Source organism: Apodemus sylvaticus, chromosome 18, assembly GCF_947179515.1.
Source record: "Apodemus sylvaticus chromosome 18, mApoSyl1.1, whole genome shotgun sequence".
Taxonomy (NCBI): domain Eukaryota; kingdom Metazoa; phylum Chordata; class Mammalia; order Rodentia; family Muridae; genus Apodemus; species Apodemus sylvaticus.
The window spans coordinates 66,846,508-66,862,128 of NC_067489.1; the positions used below are offsets into that span (position 1 = coordinate 66,846,508).

The following is a 15,621-nucleotide window of genomic DNA, read 5'->3' on the forward strand; positions in this document are numbered from 1 at the left end:
ATCCAAGTTTTGCCAGAGATACTTCTGTTGAATCACACCTAACATTCATAGTGCTGGCCTCCTTCTGTCCCTTGCCTTTATGCTACACCCTAGTTCTTCTCCACACTTTCGGAAGCCTAGATAGCATACTTGCAACGTGTCCTTTTCTCCTGGGGCTTGGGGGCGGTAGAGAGGAAGACAGAGGGGAGACACGAAACCTCACATTTATGGCATGGGCCATGAATAGTGAGGAGTTGGTTTGCAGGGATTGAGTACAGGGAGGAAGTCAAACACAGATTTGTTTGGGAGATTGAGGCTAAAACATCATGCATGCTAACTGAGTACCCTAATACTGGACTTCATTCCCAGGCATGGGGTGGTGGTAGTAGTGTGGCATGTGATGTGATTTGTGTGTTTATAAAAAGATAAAGAGATATAAGATATGTTCTATGGGGGTGTGGTGAGGTGTGGGGGAAGGGGGCGCCTCGGCGGGCCCATGATGAGGCATCCCTTCCCCCTGAGGGACCAGCCACACAACAGTATAGCATAGAATAGAGTTTACTCAGGGCATGAGGAGGGGAGTTAAGAGGGTAGTAGAGGCAGAGAGAGAGAGAGAGAGAGAGAGAGAGAGAGAGAGAGAGAGAGAGAGAGAGAGAGAGAGAGGCTGGCCATGGCCATGAGCACATGGAGAGTGAAGGGGGAAGGAGAGAACCTAAGAGGTCAAGAGAGAAGCAAGAGGGAAGCAGGAGTAGGACAGCGAGGAGGGGGAGCGGCCCCTTTCACAGTGGGTCAGGCTGGCCTGGCTGTTGCCAGGTAACTGTGGGGTGGAGTTTAGACAGAATGCAACCAGTGGTGAGTGTGTGTGTGTGTGTGGTCTGTGTGTGTGTCTGTGTGTGTATGTCTGTGTGTGTCTGTGTCTGTGTGTCTGTGAATCTGTGTGTGTGTCTGTGTGGTCTATGTGTGTCTGTGTGTGTCTGTGTGTGTCTGTGTGTGTGTGTGTCTGTGAATCTGTGTGTGTGTCTGTGTGATCTGTGTGTGTGTCTGTGTGATCTGTGTGTGTCTGTGTGTGTCTGTATGTGTGTCTATGTGTGTGTGTGTGTGTGTGTGTGTACACGTGTGAAAACAAGAGAACAAAGTGGGTTGTCTCCATATTAGGATTAGACAGGTCCTGGCCTTTTATGTATACACCACATATATCTGAACTCCAGGTCACATCACAAACTCATTCTTATATCACAATGCTTTATGAAGAGACATTCTCTTTGAGTATCACATTCTCTTTGAGTTTTTAATTTTGAGACAGGCTCTCCCTAGGCTGGCTCAGGCTGGCCTTGAACTCTGTCTGCAGCCGAGGCATGCCTTGGTTTCCCACGAAGCAGGAATGACAGGCCTACACCACTAAGCCTGACTCGGGGTGCTAGGCTTGGCTCGGGACGCTGATCACACACTGATACACATGGTAAGAGACACCTGCAGCCGGGTTTCTTGAAATGCCAGACACCTACAAGAGATTCCATGCTGTCACGCAAGGTTCAAATGGCCTTGCCTGCCAAGTCCTAGATTGAGAAAGCCCCTCTCAACAAGAAGGCCACACAGGCAGGTGGCTGGTCATAGGAGGGTTCCCTTCCACTGTACTAAAGATTTCCTAGTACAGCTGCCTGGGAAGCACAGGGCTGGCCAGGGCCAGGAGGCCAGCACTGCAGTTAACTCAGCCCCACAACAGGAAGTTACCAGGAGACACTTGCCCAGCTCCATTTACCTCCTCCTGGAGCCTCTAGTGGCTGGGTAGGCGAAGGAGGACAGTGGGCTCGCTGCAGCCTCTTCACGTGTCCTGGACCGGAAGCCACCTTCCTGGGGCCTTTCTTGGTAGAGACGCCTTAATCAGAGACCTCAAGGCAGCGCCCTGATTTTGACTTCTGGCAGGCATCCCAAAAATACAGTAAGGTACAATTCCAGGCTGCCTTGTGCTTCAGTCACAAGTGTCCTGTCTTTCCTCAGCTTGGGAATCTCTGAAGGAAGGTCAAGTGGGAGTTTATTAGTCTTCTCTGGGTCTGTGCAGAGGGAAGTCTTTGAACTCCACCCACAGATGGGTGGTTCTCACCACTGAATAATTTATAATTTAAGCGGGAGGGATGAGACTGCCTGGGGGGAAATACCTGGGCTTCACAGGGTTGCAGAGCCACCTAGGAGCCATCTTCCTCACGCCCAGTTCTACAATCAAAAGTTCCACAAACTCGGCATGCAGCCGGCCTCAGCATCCCTCTTCTTTACCTCCTGGTAGCTACAGGGGTCTGGTCTGTGTAGACACCACCCTATCCCAGGAATATAGTAACATATTAGGGCGGGACCGCTGTACTTCAGCAACGCAGGTTCTAACATCAGGTCCTCAGATTAGACACTTTAGAGGCTGTACGTCTCCAAGGGAGTCACCACACACCCAGCTACACCTTTAACAGGGAAAGCTCTGTGTGTGGAGCCGGCTGGGTTAGAGGGGGTTGGATAAGGAGAAGAACAGTGCAGAGCCCTCCTGGAAGGGGCATCAAACTCCGGCCTACACACTTCCTGTGGGAGCATTTGGATGTTTCCTTCGTAGGAAAATGCGTCCTGAAGAGAAGCAGTTTCTCCCAGCCCACTCAGTCTGCCTCCACCCCGCCCTACCTTGTCTAATGCTGTTTTAGACAGAGAGAAGCTTCTCATCTTCCCATGCAGAAGTCAGCCCTACCGGGTCTTGGATCCTCTTGGGGAGAACCAGCCAGACCTGGGCCATGTCACTTCTGAAGATCTCCCCCCCCCCCAACAACCTCCACAGTGAACACACTGAGAGTTCTCATTTAGTTTCCTTCTGGTCCTTAGGTGCCAACACAATCCTAGAATTCGCCAGCTGGGAAAGCCATTGGGACAGGAGAAGAAAATGAAGAGTAAACCCCTGTCCGGACAATGGTCAGCTGGGGTAAAGAGCTTCCTACCCTGGATCTGCTCACATGTTGATTGAGGTGAAGTCCCAGCAGGCTTGCATGGTCCCTGGCCCTAGCCTCCTTCCTAGCCGTCGCCTCTCCAGGGCATTCTGCACCAGTCACTCAGAGCAAGAGACCCACTTTCAGGGCTGACTTCCGGACGGTCATGCCAGTTCATTTCCCAGCATCCGTTCGCAGTCTGTGCATTTGCAGTTAGTAAATGGACACGCGAGATGGAGATCCAGTGGGCACAACTGAAAATTACTCCTTGCCACTTTTCAGGTGTTGCATATTCCAGTCTCCAGAACCACACAGACCACCAGAGAAAACTGATAAAGATGTTAATGGGCAGCCTGACCCTAAATCTGTCTGTCCCTGGCCCACACGAAGCCCTCAGGACCCTCGTTCACATACGGGGAATTCAGCTTTATTCATTTTTGCTTTCGTTGGAACTAATGGGCGGAGGGGGGAGGCACTGACAAATTGGACTACCACCATGTTTCACAGGATTCTGCTTCCAGTGGCTTGTGTGAGTCCCACAGCAACTAATTTTGCAAATACAACACTGAAGTTCAGAGAGGCCAGGTGCCCTTGCCCGCAAGCCCAGCACAGGCAATAGCAGCACAGCTAGGTTCTAAGGCCTGGCACCTAGCTTTATTTCTCTTGCCGTGATAAAACACGCTGGCGAAAACTCAACTTAGGTTAAAGAGTTATGTAGTTTACAATTCCAGGTTACAGTCCAGCGAAAGCCAGTCAAGGCCAGACCCCGGACCTGCTATTCATGTGAATGGTCAGAAGCAGAGAGAAAATGAAGATATCTATGATGACTACTGCTCAGGTCTCTTTCCCTGCCCATCTGATTCAAGGCCCAACGCCAGGCAACGGTACCATAAACTTTTACTTTTTGTTAAACAATTTTGGTTTTGCTTTTGTTTTTTGAGACAAGGTTTCTCTGTGTAGCCCTGGCTGTCCTGGAACTCACTCTGTAGACCAGGCTGGCCTTGAACTTAGAAATCTGCCTGCCTCTGTCTCCCAAGTGCTGGGATTAAAGGCGTGCGCCACCACTGCCCAGCTTTTATTAAAAAATTTTAAATTAAAATATAATTCCATCATTTCCTCCCTTTCCTCCTTTGCTTCTCTAATCCCTTCCTTCTCAGTTTGATGCTCTCTCTCTCTCTCTCTCTTCTCTCTCTCTCTCTCTTTTTATTTTTTATTTTTTGGTTTTTTTAGATTTGATTCTTTCAAGACGGGTTTCTCTGTGTAGCCCTGGCTGTCCTGGAACTCACTCTGTAGACCAGGCTGGCCTCGAACTCAGAAATCCGCCTGCCTCTGCCTCCCAAGTGCTGGGATTACAGGCGTGCGCCACCACTGCCTGGCTCTCTTTTTCATATATATATATCTTCTAGTCTAAGTCTGCCCACATCTGTTAATATTATAATCATGGACCCATGGCTCCAGCCTCATATGTAGCAGAGAATGGCCTTGTCGGACGTCAGTGGGAAGAGAGGCCCTTGGTCCTGAGGGTGTTTGATGCCCCAGTGTAGGGGAATGCCAAGACAGGAAAATGGAAGTGGGTGGGTGAGTGGGTGGGTGGGGGAGCACCCTCATAGAGGCGAGGGGTGGGGGATGGGATGGGGGTTTCTGAAGAGAAGGCCTGGAAAGGGGAAAACATTTGAAATGTAAATGAAGAAAATATCAAAAAAAAATAAGATGAACATGTAAAGAAGCAAAAATATAAAAAAGATAATTCCTCTATATCACGGACCAGCGTGATATAGATCACCCTTCACTGAGACTCTCTTTCTAGGTGACTATAGATTGTGTCAAGTATGACAACTAAAATTATATATCACAAATGTTTTGGGGCTGGAGAGATGGCTCAGGGGCTGAAGCGATGGCTCAGCGGTTAAGAGCACTGACTGCTCTTCCAAAGGTTGTGAGTTCAAATCTCAGCAACCACATGGTGGCTCACAACCATCCATAAAGAGATCTGACACCCTCTTCTGGTGTGTCTGAAGACAGCTACAGTGTACTTACATAAATTCAATAAATAAATCTTTAAAAAAAAAGTTTTATCGGTTGTTTTCCTGATTCCAGACCCTATTTTTTATCACTACCAACCTCCCTAGCTGATCAACAGGGTTGGTACACATGCCTTTAGGGCTCACCTAGTCTCCTACCAGTTAGCAGGTTGCTGCCTGGTTGAGGGGAACTCCCCCTGGGGACAGATAGTGTGGCATGGCATGGTTGGAGGTGGCTTCTGAGGCTGCCCTGGCACTTTGTTCTGCCGAGTCTGATGGAGGTCCGTCCCCAACCTAAACCACATCAAGACATACATCTGTCCAAAGGGGCATCTCTCTCTGTGCTTTGTCTGGGTAGAGAATGCCCATGGACTGGCAACAAGAAAGCTATACACACTGGAGACAGTGCCAGGGAACTCTGTGCCATTGTGTAATGCGCCTCTGTCTGGTAGCCATTACCATGGGCACAGCAGTCCTTCACTGTCACACTAGCCGGGGACTGCTCGCCTCATTGACAGGACGAGAGGAGACAGGGAAGCATGAGGACACCCCCAGCACTTCCATCCCCCAACACCAGCAGGCGGAGGCCAGGGGAAGGAGCTACCGCTGAGGTTCTAGGAATCTCTTTACTTGGGAGAAATTTTCAAAAAACCTGGAGACAATGATGCATATTTAGTCCCCAGGAAAAAAAATCTGCCCAACCTTGGGGGAGTCAGGATCTCATAGGATCCTTGAGTCATCACACTTGGTCCACAAATTGTGAGGCTAAAGTGGGAACGCTAGGCACGAGGGAGTCTGAGCAAAGCCCCCCCCCCCCTTTTCTGGGCTTCTGTCTTCATCTGTATTGTTTTATTCCAGAATTTGTGTGCCTTCACATGTAAAGGTGCATGTACCGGCGGCGTCCATGTGCATGGTTTGTATGTAGAGGTCAGAGGACAACTTTGGGTGCCAGGCGCAGGCAATTTCTATGTTATACTTTATATGTGTATAGATGTATGTGTGTCTTCCATACTCAAGTGCATTCCAGACTCAAACCCAGGCCACCATTTTACACGTGGAGCCATCTCTCCGACCTCACTCCAACCTTTTTTTTTTTTTGAGACAGGATGCTTGGTTGGTCTGGAATTTTGCGACACGGGCCATGTTAGCTGCCCCACAAGTTCCCTTGTCTTAGGCCTCCCTCTTACAGCATTGGGGAACCAAACACAGGCCCAGTCAGGCAAGTGTCTTACCGATGGAGCATCCCTCTAGCTTGTTTTGTTTTTAATGGAGTCCTTTTTGATGTTATACAGGTACAAGCAGGAAGGTGTCAGTCATGTATCCAATTAGATAAGTAAATATAGAACCCAGCACCTTGACCTTGCAATAGGAATTTACTCCTCTTTGAAGTCTCACTACCACCAAACAGTCCAGGCCACAGGGGCTCTGGGGACACCTGCTCTCAAGCAGGAGATAAGAGGATGGTAGGAAAGCACTCAGATAAGCACTTCCAGAAAGCAATCTCACAGTCTTCAGGTCTGTTCTATACTCCACAGCTCTAGCCAAGGCCTACTTGCTGCCTCTCAGACTCCCAAATAGCATGTGTACTCAACAGTTGAGGGCCGGCCCTTCTCTATCTGATTCCAACAGATCATGCAAGGTCGGTCGCCATGTTGCCTCTTGTCAGCTATTCTCACACCCACTATTTCATCCGTGTGACAGTGACATCCTTCTCCATTAGATCTTCTCAAGCTCTGTGCCCTCCAGGAAAATACTTTAAAGATTCTTATTACCCATGATGTGTTTGTGTGCGTGTCAGTGCCCAGGGATGTAGATCATTTGGTGGGCTGCTTGCCCGTTAGGCATAGAGTACTGTATGAGTGCTGGGTTTGATCCCCAGCACTGTGCAAAACTGGGCACAAGTCTATAACATCAACATTTGGAAGGTAGAGAAAAATGATCAGAAGTTCAACGTCATTCTCAGCTGCATAGGAAGTCTGAGGGCAACCTGAGCTAAAGACAATCTCAAAACATATACACAAAAGTACTTGTCTCATCCACAGCACCAGACCAGGGACTCCTTGTGGCAGATGTATTCTACTGTTCCTGGGACCTAGAGTCTATTGATTACCCTATGATTTTAAGAATTAAGAAGAATGGAATTAAATGGAAAGGAAATGGGCCCTGGGAGTTCAAAACGAGACTTCTTAGAGCTGAGTGGATTAAAAATAACTTGGGGAACAATTTTTGTGGGGTGATGAGGGGCATGGAGTGGGTGTCACAGATGGAATGCTATTTAGGAACTCGTCTTCCCTTGAAGTCTGGCAGGCTTTTTAGTTCTCTGAAAATTTGCAACCTTAGACTTGAACCCTTGATTGTATATCCTGTGTAAAAGTAACTCCAGGAGGTTCCTAAGTCAACAGAGGTCAGCAGGGACCGCGGTAGAGCTCAGGGAGACTGTATACACAGCTCTCCTACTGATAGACGACAAAATGAAGGCTGGAGAAAAGCCTTGGGTGCTGCCCACACCTGCCCACCGGCCACTGGTTGTTGAGATTTACTCAAGAGGCAGCTGCGAGTCTGGCGAGGGGAGGAGTCCAAGGCTCTTTGGGGGGGGGGGCTCCTTCAGTAACTAGCTCCCTTTATCGAGCAGATGGAGGTGGGAGGGGCTTCTCCAGGCTTCTCCTGTTTCCCCCACCTGCCTGTGGTGAGGTTTGTCTGCCTGAGCCACAGAAGCCTCAAGACTCAGAGAATTTTGATCCGTAGTAAAGAGGGGCTGTTGTCTCAAGTTGTGTGCCCAGCACAAACCTCCCTAGCCCCTCTACTTGCACTGCTGAGATGCCCTTGTCTGTTCATTCTGGCCTCCTGGAACTAACATCTAAATGCTGCAATAATAAGATACCTGTTCTGTATTTCAATCTCTCTTCTGAAGCACTTCTCTTCACGACCCTGCTGCTCAGGGACAGAGTGGACCCAGCTCAGGAGTCACCTCTTAGGAGAGGGGGACTTGTCTCTTTTCCTCTTCACAACTTTGAGTGCTCCTGACTTCCTGGCTGTGCTGGGCACTTGTCTCAGGATTTCTCTACTATCTTGCTCAAGCAGAGGGCGCGAGAGAAGGATCCTGAGTCCAGAAGCAGGCCAGCTCCAAAGCCCACTTGGGTTAGGCTTGTGTTCCTCTTCCTGGATGACCAAACCCACGCCACCAGCATCGTAGAGTAACTCCTGTTCAGGTTTCTCTGTCCTCCCTACCACAGCCCCAGATGCTAGGCCTGAGAGCCCACTCCACTATCCAGCTCCTGCAAGCCTCTGTACAGTATTGGGTATAATACAGGCTCTGAAGAAAGTTCCCTGCCTTGTGGGGAGAGAGGTGTCTGAAGCCTCCTCATCAAAATGGCAGCCAAGCTCCTCAGGATTCCTCTTCCTGACTGTGTGCCTTAGATAGCACAGGAAAACCTAAAGGGCGATCATAAGCCTGGCTCCCACCTCAGCAGGCTGAATTCAGCCTGTACCAAGACACTGGACACGTGGGTACTTGTTCTTGCAAAGGGTTTATCATCTCAGCTGGGAGGGCAGACAGAGCTGAAAGGCTAAATCCTAACACAAGAGGACAAATGCTCACGGGGTAACTAATTCATATTACAGAACCGAAGGACTCTCTCTCCCTGTATTCTGACCTCTCCACCTTCCAATTCAGCAGGGATGTCCCCTCAAATGTGTTGTCTCCCTGACATATGGCACAGCCCCATCAATGTCATTGGGTTCTCCAGAGAAAGGTGCTGGCAAACCCCAAGCTTTGTTTCCCTGCCCCCCTTCACTCCCCCTTACCTCCTTCCCTTTCTCCCCTCTGTGCATGTCTATACTCAATTCTCTCTCTTTACAGCAGGAATATAATGTTCGGTTGCTTTACACCCACTCTGAATGCTGCCAGCGAATAATGACTAAGGTGGTGGGTGGAAGTACAGCAAGTTGAGACCAATTTAGCAGACCAGGGTGCCAGGAGGAGGGTGATTTAGCATCAAATGGCTTTGCAACAGCAAAGGCAGGGAAGCTGCCCCCAAAGCCAGCAGGTCACTGAGCCAAGCACACAGCCCTGCCCTGAGTGCCTGGGGCAGGAGCTGCACCAGCCACCTGGAAGTCTGCTTACTGGATGAGATGCATACACAGGGATTTCAGAGCCAAGAGCAAAGGGCACCCCCAGCCCTCATCTCAGTTCCACTTGAGAGACCCCTTTCTTATATGCCCCTCAAGCTGGGTGTTTCAACCAGACTGGTTCTGCCCTGAGAGGAAATACAGCTATGAAGAGTTCATAGTTACCCAGAACTGCTTTAAGGATGGTAGAAAGTGAGGTTCTGTGGTGTTAGGGTGTGGGCTCACTGCCCACACCTCAGGTCATGCTACAGAGAGGGCATTCAGGAAGACGGGTTGTGGATCTCTGGGTCTTAGGATCTTGAGAGTCACACACACAGTCTGTTTCACATGTTGAAAGGGTACATTTGTGCATGGGTATCACATGAGAGGGGTTGAATGAACTGGAGGGGGAAGAGAGAGAGAAAAAAGTGTGTGTGTGTGTGTGTGTGTGTGTGTGTGTGTGTGTGTGTGAGAGAGAGAGAGAGAGAGAGAGAGAGAGGACATGGTGAGCTCTGTCAGTTGCTCTGAGAGTTGGTCTTCTCTTCCACAGTGATTAAGTGACAAAGCAAATCTATTGGCGGTCTGCAAAGGACGCCTTTGCTTTGTTCCGGGTAGTAGACACAACCTACATCACAACAGCTTAGATGCCCATTTAGCCTGTCAGTTAGTAAGAAAAATCAGAAATGTACTGCATCGATGAGTACAATCCCCTCCCTGTGCTGTCTCCTTCCATTCTCCCACCAACCCTTTCTTCCTATAGCACTCCGTCCTCAACTAGGAGAGCTTCCCATATGTGATAAACTCCAGTTTGGCTTCCACACCATGTGTTGACTCCTGCGGCCATGTTTTATTCTGGAAGTCACCTGCTCTATACAAGAGGAAATTGGTTAAAAATGAGTCTTGCCTTTCCAGGACATATCATTCACTCAGCCTCCTTGGAGGAAGCACTGGCTCTAATTTTAATGTAGACTTTATCAATAAATAACATGAACTTACTAAATTTAAGGAGAAATCTAACACATAGAAAACATTCTTTAAAGCAAACTCCAAATAGATATCTCATCCTTGGCTACTTCCTGGCTTGATTTGAGCTTAACAGATATACGATATTTATGTATATAGCACTTAGGGGCTAAAAGAAGCACAATAAAATGAAAGAAAAGTTCGAGGTCTTTATCATCCTCAAATTACAGTCATTATTAGAGTAGCTGTGCTCTTTCTTATAACTTATAGTTACCTTATTGTTTATTTAATTTATTTAGAGCCATGCATGCTTGATGCTAAGGGTACCTATGAGGGTCAGTTCTCTCCTTTCACCATGGCTGGCCCCAAATTTAAAGATATCTCCTTCTTTGTTTATTAGGCCTTTGACAATGACTTAGGGAGCTTAAATCTACTTAATTAATAATGTCAGGGGCTGAGAGAATAGCTCTGTGCTAAGGGCCATTCCCAGTATGTGCAAGGCCCTGGGTTTCACGTCAAGCACGGTTCCCTTCTGACAAAAGGAGAAGAAAAGAAAGATCAATGAATCCCAATAGCCTCATAACTACATTACAACCAGTACTCGCGCCAGTTGGCTTCGATGCTCAGTTGAAAACCCTGGGTGGGTACGTTCACCTTACTCAGTTTCCTCACTTGCCACATGGTAGAAGGGATAGCATAGGGCAGTTGGATGTTATCAGTGATAACAGGAAGTCCTCTTTTAAAGTGTAGTTTCTCTGTGTGTGTGTGTGAGAGAGAGAGAGAGGGGGGGGGGAGGGAGAGAGAGAATTGTCTGCCTGAGCCACAGAAGCCTTAAGGCTCAGGGAATTTTGATCCATAAAGAGGGGGTGTTGAAACACCTCTTTATCAGGGAGAGGGAGAGGGAGAGGGAAGAGGGAAGGAAATGGGGAGGGGAGGGAGATTGAGAGGGAGCGGGAGAGGGAGAGAATTTGTTTGGGGAAGTCTGGATCCATCCAAAAGCAAACCTAGGCCTGTGTAGGTACAACTCTAATCCTAACACGTGAGAGGCTGGTCCTGGAGGATCAGCACTTGTGTGTGTGTGTGTGTGTGTGTGTGTGTGTGTAGGAATAGACAGTTCAAAGACCACTTTGGTTATATATGAACCTGTCCCAAAAAGGCTAAAAAGAAAAAGGAAACCCAAAAAAGTCTTGACATAAATTGCTTCCCAGGCAGTTATAGTTGTTAGTCTGCAAGACCTCCCAACCTCCTCCTCATGGCCGTGGAATTATCTAAGGAGGTGGAAGCCAGGATCTAGAGGAACAGAAGTCTACAGAGGTGACTCGGCTAAAGGGCCTGGGAGGCCAGCCCAGCCAGGCCTGAGTTTAGGCAAGGTCTCTTGCCCACTCTCCTAAAGCTTAAAAGAAGCTGTGGAGGCCAAACTGCAAACTGACTGGAGATAGTTCCCTCCCACTTTTCAGTGACCAATTGCCAGAGGGGGGCCGCCCCCCCCCCTCCGCAGAGCCCCAGAGGGGGTCTCGTTAGCTCTCAGCTGACTTGTTTCCAGCTGTGCTCTTCACACACCCGCTTAGGTTCATCGCCTGGGCTGAGCCCGGAGCACCCACCTCCTCTCTGGCGTCTCCAGTTCACTTCCATCTTGAGACAGCTGCTATACTAAAGTTAGTGTGGGATTGTTAGTTCAGTGGGGTTGTCACTAATTAATTCTTTCCAACTAACATCACCAATTTTAGGCTCGGTGCATTTAGTTCACCTCTTCAAAAGCATCACTCATTTCTCTAGCACCTGACATGGGCAAGACCTTTAAGAAATGAGAGCTGAGGGGATTAGCTCAGTTAGGAGAGCTTGCATAGAGACCTGGGTTTGATCCCTAGTATTGGATTAGGTATAGTGGCGCATATCAATAATCTAAGTACTAGTAAAAGAACAGAAATTCCAAGTCATTCTTAGCTACATAACGAGTTTTAGGACAGCCTGAGCCACGAGTCCCTGTCTCAATTTTTAATTAAATAACAATGGAATTCAGGCTGTCAAGCAGGAGTGATGCTTTAAATAACCCCGGGCCCCTGAGAGCATATGTGGTTATCACAAGAGGAGACATCATGATCAACAATGCCAACAGTATGTGAAGCTAGAAAGCATGGAGCATGACCACGTGACCTCCCCAAACCCAACAGCAGCTTGCATTCTCCAAAGAATCCCCAGAGTGTCCAAAGTGCAGCATCAAGGAGAAGCATTCAAAGGCTGAGACGGACCGACCGTAAAGGCCTGAAGAGGCCCCAGGCAGTTGGAAATTCCTTTTTTGCTGAGTCCCTTACCCTTGTTCTGCAACTGCATGCTTGAAGCTCTGAATGTATCAACTCCAGACCCCAGCTCTGAATTGGGTCTAGCACCTTCTCCTCCCAAATCTGCTCTTGTGGGTAGACAAACACACAGAAAGAGTAGATAAACACTATATCTTAGCTGAGAATTCACTGTGTGGTTTCTTCCCCAAAAACTCTTCTTGGGGAAGCCAATGAGTCACTGTGATAGCAGCACCAAATGGTAGAAATGTCTCAGAAGAAGGAATGGGATCTGAACCTAAGGGAAAGATGGTTGGGGAACTAACCTACAGTGGCAGATCCCTGTGGTTAAAACAATGGTGCAAGATTCGATGGCACTCAGTGGATGGTGTTAAACTTTGTTACAATATTATTCATAAATGAATTGAAGTTGCTTAAAAATAGATGATTTGTCAAGACCTTATTTGGTATATTTTTATTGTTGGGTTGTTTGCTATTGTTTTCTGCACTTGGGATTGTTTCAGGTAGCACAGGCTGATCCTGAACTTCCTATGTGGTCAAGACTGGTTTTGAATTTCTGATCCTCCTATTTCCACCACTTGAGCAAGGTTTGGTTATAATACTGTGCCACCATATGAAGGTTTATGTAGTGTTAGGGGCTCAAACCCAGAGTCCCTGCATTTCAAAAAAGCATTCATTCAAGGAAACTAACCTCAGCCTATGATATTCATTCATGAGCTTCATTGTGGGTACCAAAGTCTTGCGTTTTGTAGCAGCCAATGAAAAGTTATAGGGCGAATGTTAAATCGCCCAAAGGCATTTTCAGGAATAGAGACCATTTTTATCTAGTTAGAGTCCATCTGCTTCTTCACCCATACATGCAGACATCTGGCTTCTTAACCCTGCATGGCAATCGAGCACTCTCACACTCTGAATTGGCACACCCAGACCACTTCCCACAACACACTTCTATTTCAGCTCCTGTCAACCATCAGAGGTAGATAGCTAGACAAGGATATCTCTCTCCTTCAGTCTCAAGAGTGCACAGACTGAATGTCTAATGCAGGTGTACCTTGCAGAGTGTGCCAAGACACACGCTAGGAATAGGCAAGGACAATCATCTTGAGCAAAAGCCAATGTCTGGTCTTTCCATGAAACATCTGGGAAGGATGCTCTAATTTTTTTTTCCACAGACAGTTCTTTTCAACTCTAGCAGATGAGTGCGCTATACTCCCATCTACACAGCTAAGACCTGCTTTTTTGGATTTCATTAATGGTGGACTTGGCTCTCATTAGTTATGGGAACTCAGGGAACACCCTTCAATTTTGGTGCCTCAGTTTCTTCACTGGCAGACACAGAGTAACTCACATCTCATGCTAATGTGGTAGTTATGCAGTGAGGATAAAGGGGACAACAAATGAGATAACATCTATGATGCACTGAAAATGCTCAGAAGAGCGAGCTAGGTAAATACAAGGTGTAGGCCATGCCTGATTAGGGTGCGCTCTCTGCCCACAGACTCCTGCCCACACTCTGCTCTGTGCCAGACTTGAAGACTCTTACCCCTGTAAAATCTAACTCTGATACTCATGTGCATACACCTTTCAAACACCTCCATTTTCCTTCTGCCTGCCTGCCTGCAGAAAATTGTTTCTGAACTTGAAGGAAGCTCAGGTTACAAATCTTCAAAATCCCTTAGCAGTGGCCTCCTCATCAGGGTCTGGGTGCGGGGAGAATGGCGTACAGGCCGCTCCTCTCTCTCTGTGGATGGGCTCTGAGATTAGATTGTGTTTCCCTTTGGTGGAGAAGCCTCTAGAACAGCTACCCAGAACCCAGTACCTCCTCGGGGACATGCAAAGAGCCTGAGGGCAGAGCCTGAGGGATGCCTAAACCCTTCCGTGCTCGGAAATTGAGGATTCTACAGCACTTTCCCAGGATGACAACCCTTGGGTGGGTAGAATACTCACATGTGCACAAGTTCACAAGCCATGGTTTAATCGCTTCCACTCGGAGCAGGAGCAGGGAGGGGAAGCATCACATGTGTTGCTGTTGGTGTTTGGGTTTCTATTGCTGAGTGAATCCAGGGCAGATGAGGGGCAAAACAGAGGGGATCTGACTCCCTGTGGTGAGTGAGAAAAAGGAGTGAACTGAGGTGTGTGTGTGTGTGTGTCTGTCTGTCTGTCTGTCTGTCTGTGTATCCATCCAAACTCATTCCTATTCCTCCCAGACACAATGTACCTCCAAAGTTCCAGCCAGCAAGGTAAAGTTCACTAGCCAGTCCCCCGCAGCTGGATCCTCTGTCTGGGGCCTCAGTCTCTGTGGCCCCACTTCCTCATCTCTCAGTTCTTCATCTCTACATTCATGACACCTAACGCACATCTCCAAGATGAAATTCAGGTTTGCGAGGAAACAAACCCCCCGGTGTGACAGACAAAGACATAAGGATTAATGATGCACACCGTTTCCCTCCGGCTGGGGTCAGATTAGAAACACAAGCAGTGACAGGGGAGAGAATCCCCCACACCTACCTAGCATTCTACCTCCCCCCCCCCCATAGTTACATGTAGAAACAAAGACACCTAGACAGACGCCGACACAGACAGACAAAGACCGACAGACGAGCGGACTCACTCCCGGAGTGGTACGCCGTAGAGAGCGCAGCCTTTCCTGTGCCTGGGCCGTCCGCAGGACTGCAGACACTGCACGAAGAAGGAACAGGACCCTGGGTACCCGTACCTTACCTGTCTGTCCTCCTCCGTCTCGGGGATAGCTGCAAATGGCTGCAGATTTTGATTTTTCGGTGTATTTTGTGCAGTGCCCTTTTCTCTTTTTCTGGAGAACTACTGGAGCCGACAGATCCCGCGTCGCTCAAGTCACACTCCCAGGAGCCGCAGAAAGGCAGAGAAACTTTCGGACTGTGAGCTTTCGGAGCCGCCCAGAGCCCGCCAGCTCGCCCGGGCGCTCTGGCCCTGGCGCTGGGTCCCTGGCCGCCGGCGGGGCGGGGCGGGGCGGGGCGGGGCGGGGCACGAGTGGGACGGGGCCAGAGTCAACGACATTCATTGGCCCGCACTGCCTGCACCCCGTCCTGCACTCTCCCCAGCCTTTGTTCCAGGCTGACAGCTGGGGTTGCTCCGACCTCCTGGCTCCTCTGTGCGCAAAGCCCGCGCCGGTCAGGCTTGCAGTTTCTCGGCTCTTGCTTCCTCACACTCGGAGGTTCCTGTGTTCGGCCTTTCACGATCTTTCCTCATCTTCCACTATCTCCTCGTTCTCGCTTTCTCTGTCTGCAACCTATTCGCCTTCGCACTTTCTTTACCCATTTT

The 15,621-nt window shown here is 48.8% G+C and overlaps 1 protein-coding gene across 1 annotated transcript in view; it reads right to left on the bottom strand.

The window, feature by feature from the left end:
• Window positions 1-15,283, bottom strand: part of Lzts1 (leucine zipper tumor suppressor 1) — a 56,233-nt gene extending 40,950 nt beyond the window's left edge. The window contains exon 1 of the mRNA XM_052162815.1: window positions 15,043-15,283. The gene's annotated coding sequence lies outside the window, so the exon portion shown is untranslated. The remainder of the gene's footprint in view (window positions 1-15,042) is intronic.
• Window positions 15,284-15,621: the final 338 nt, after the last annotated feature.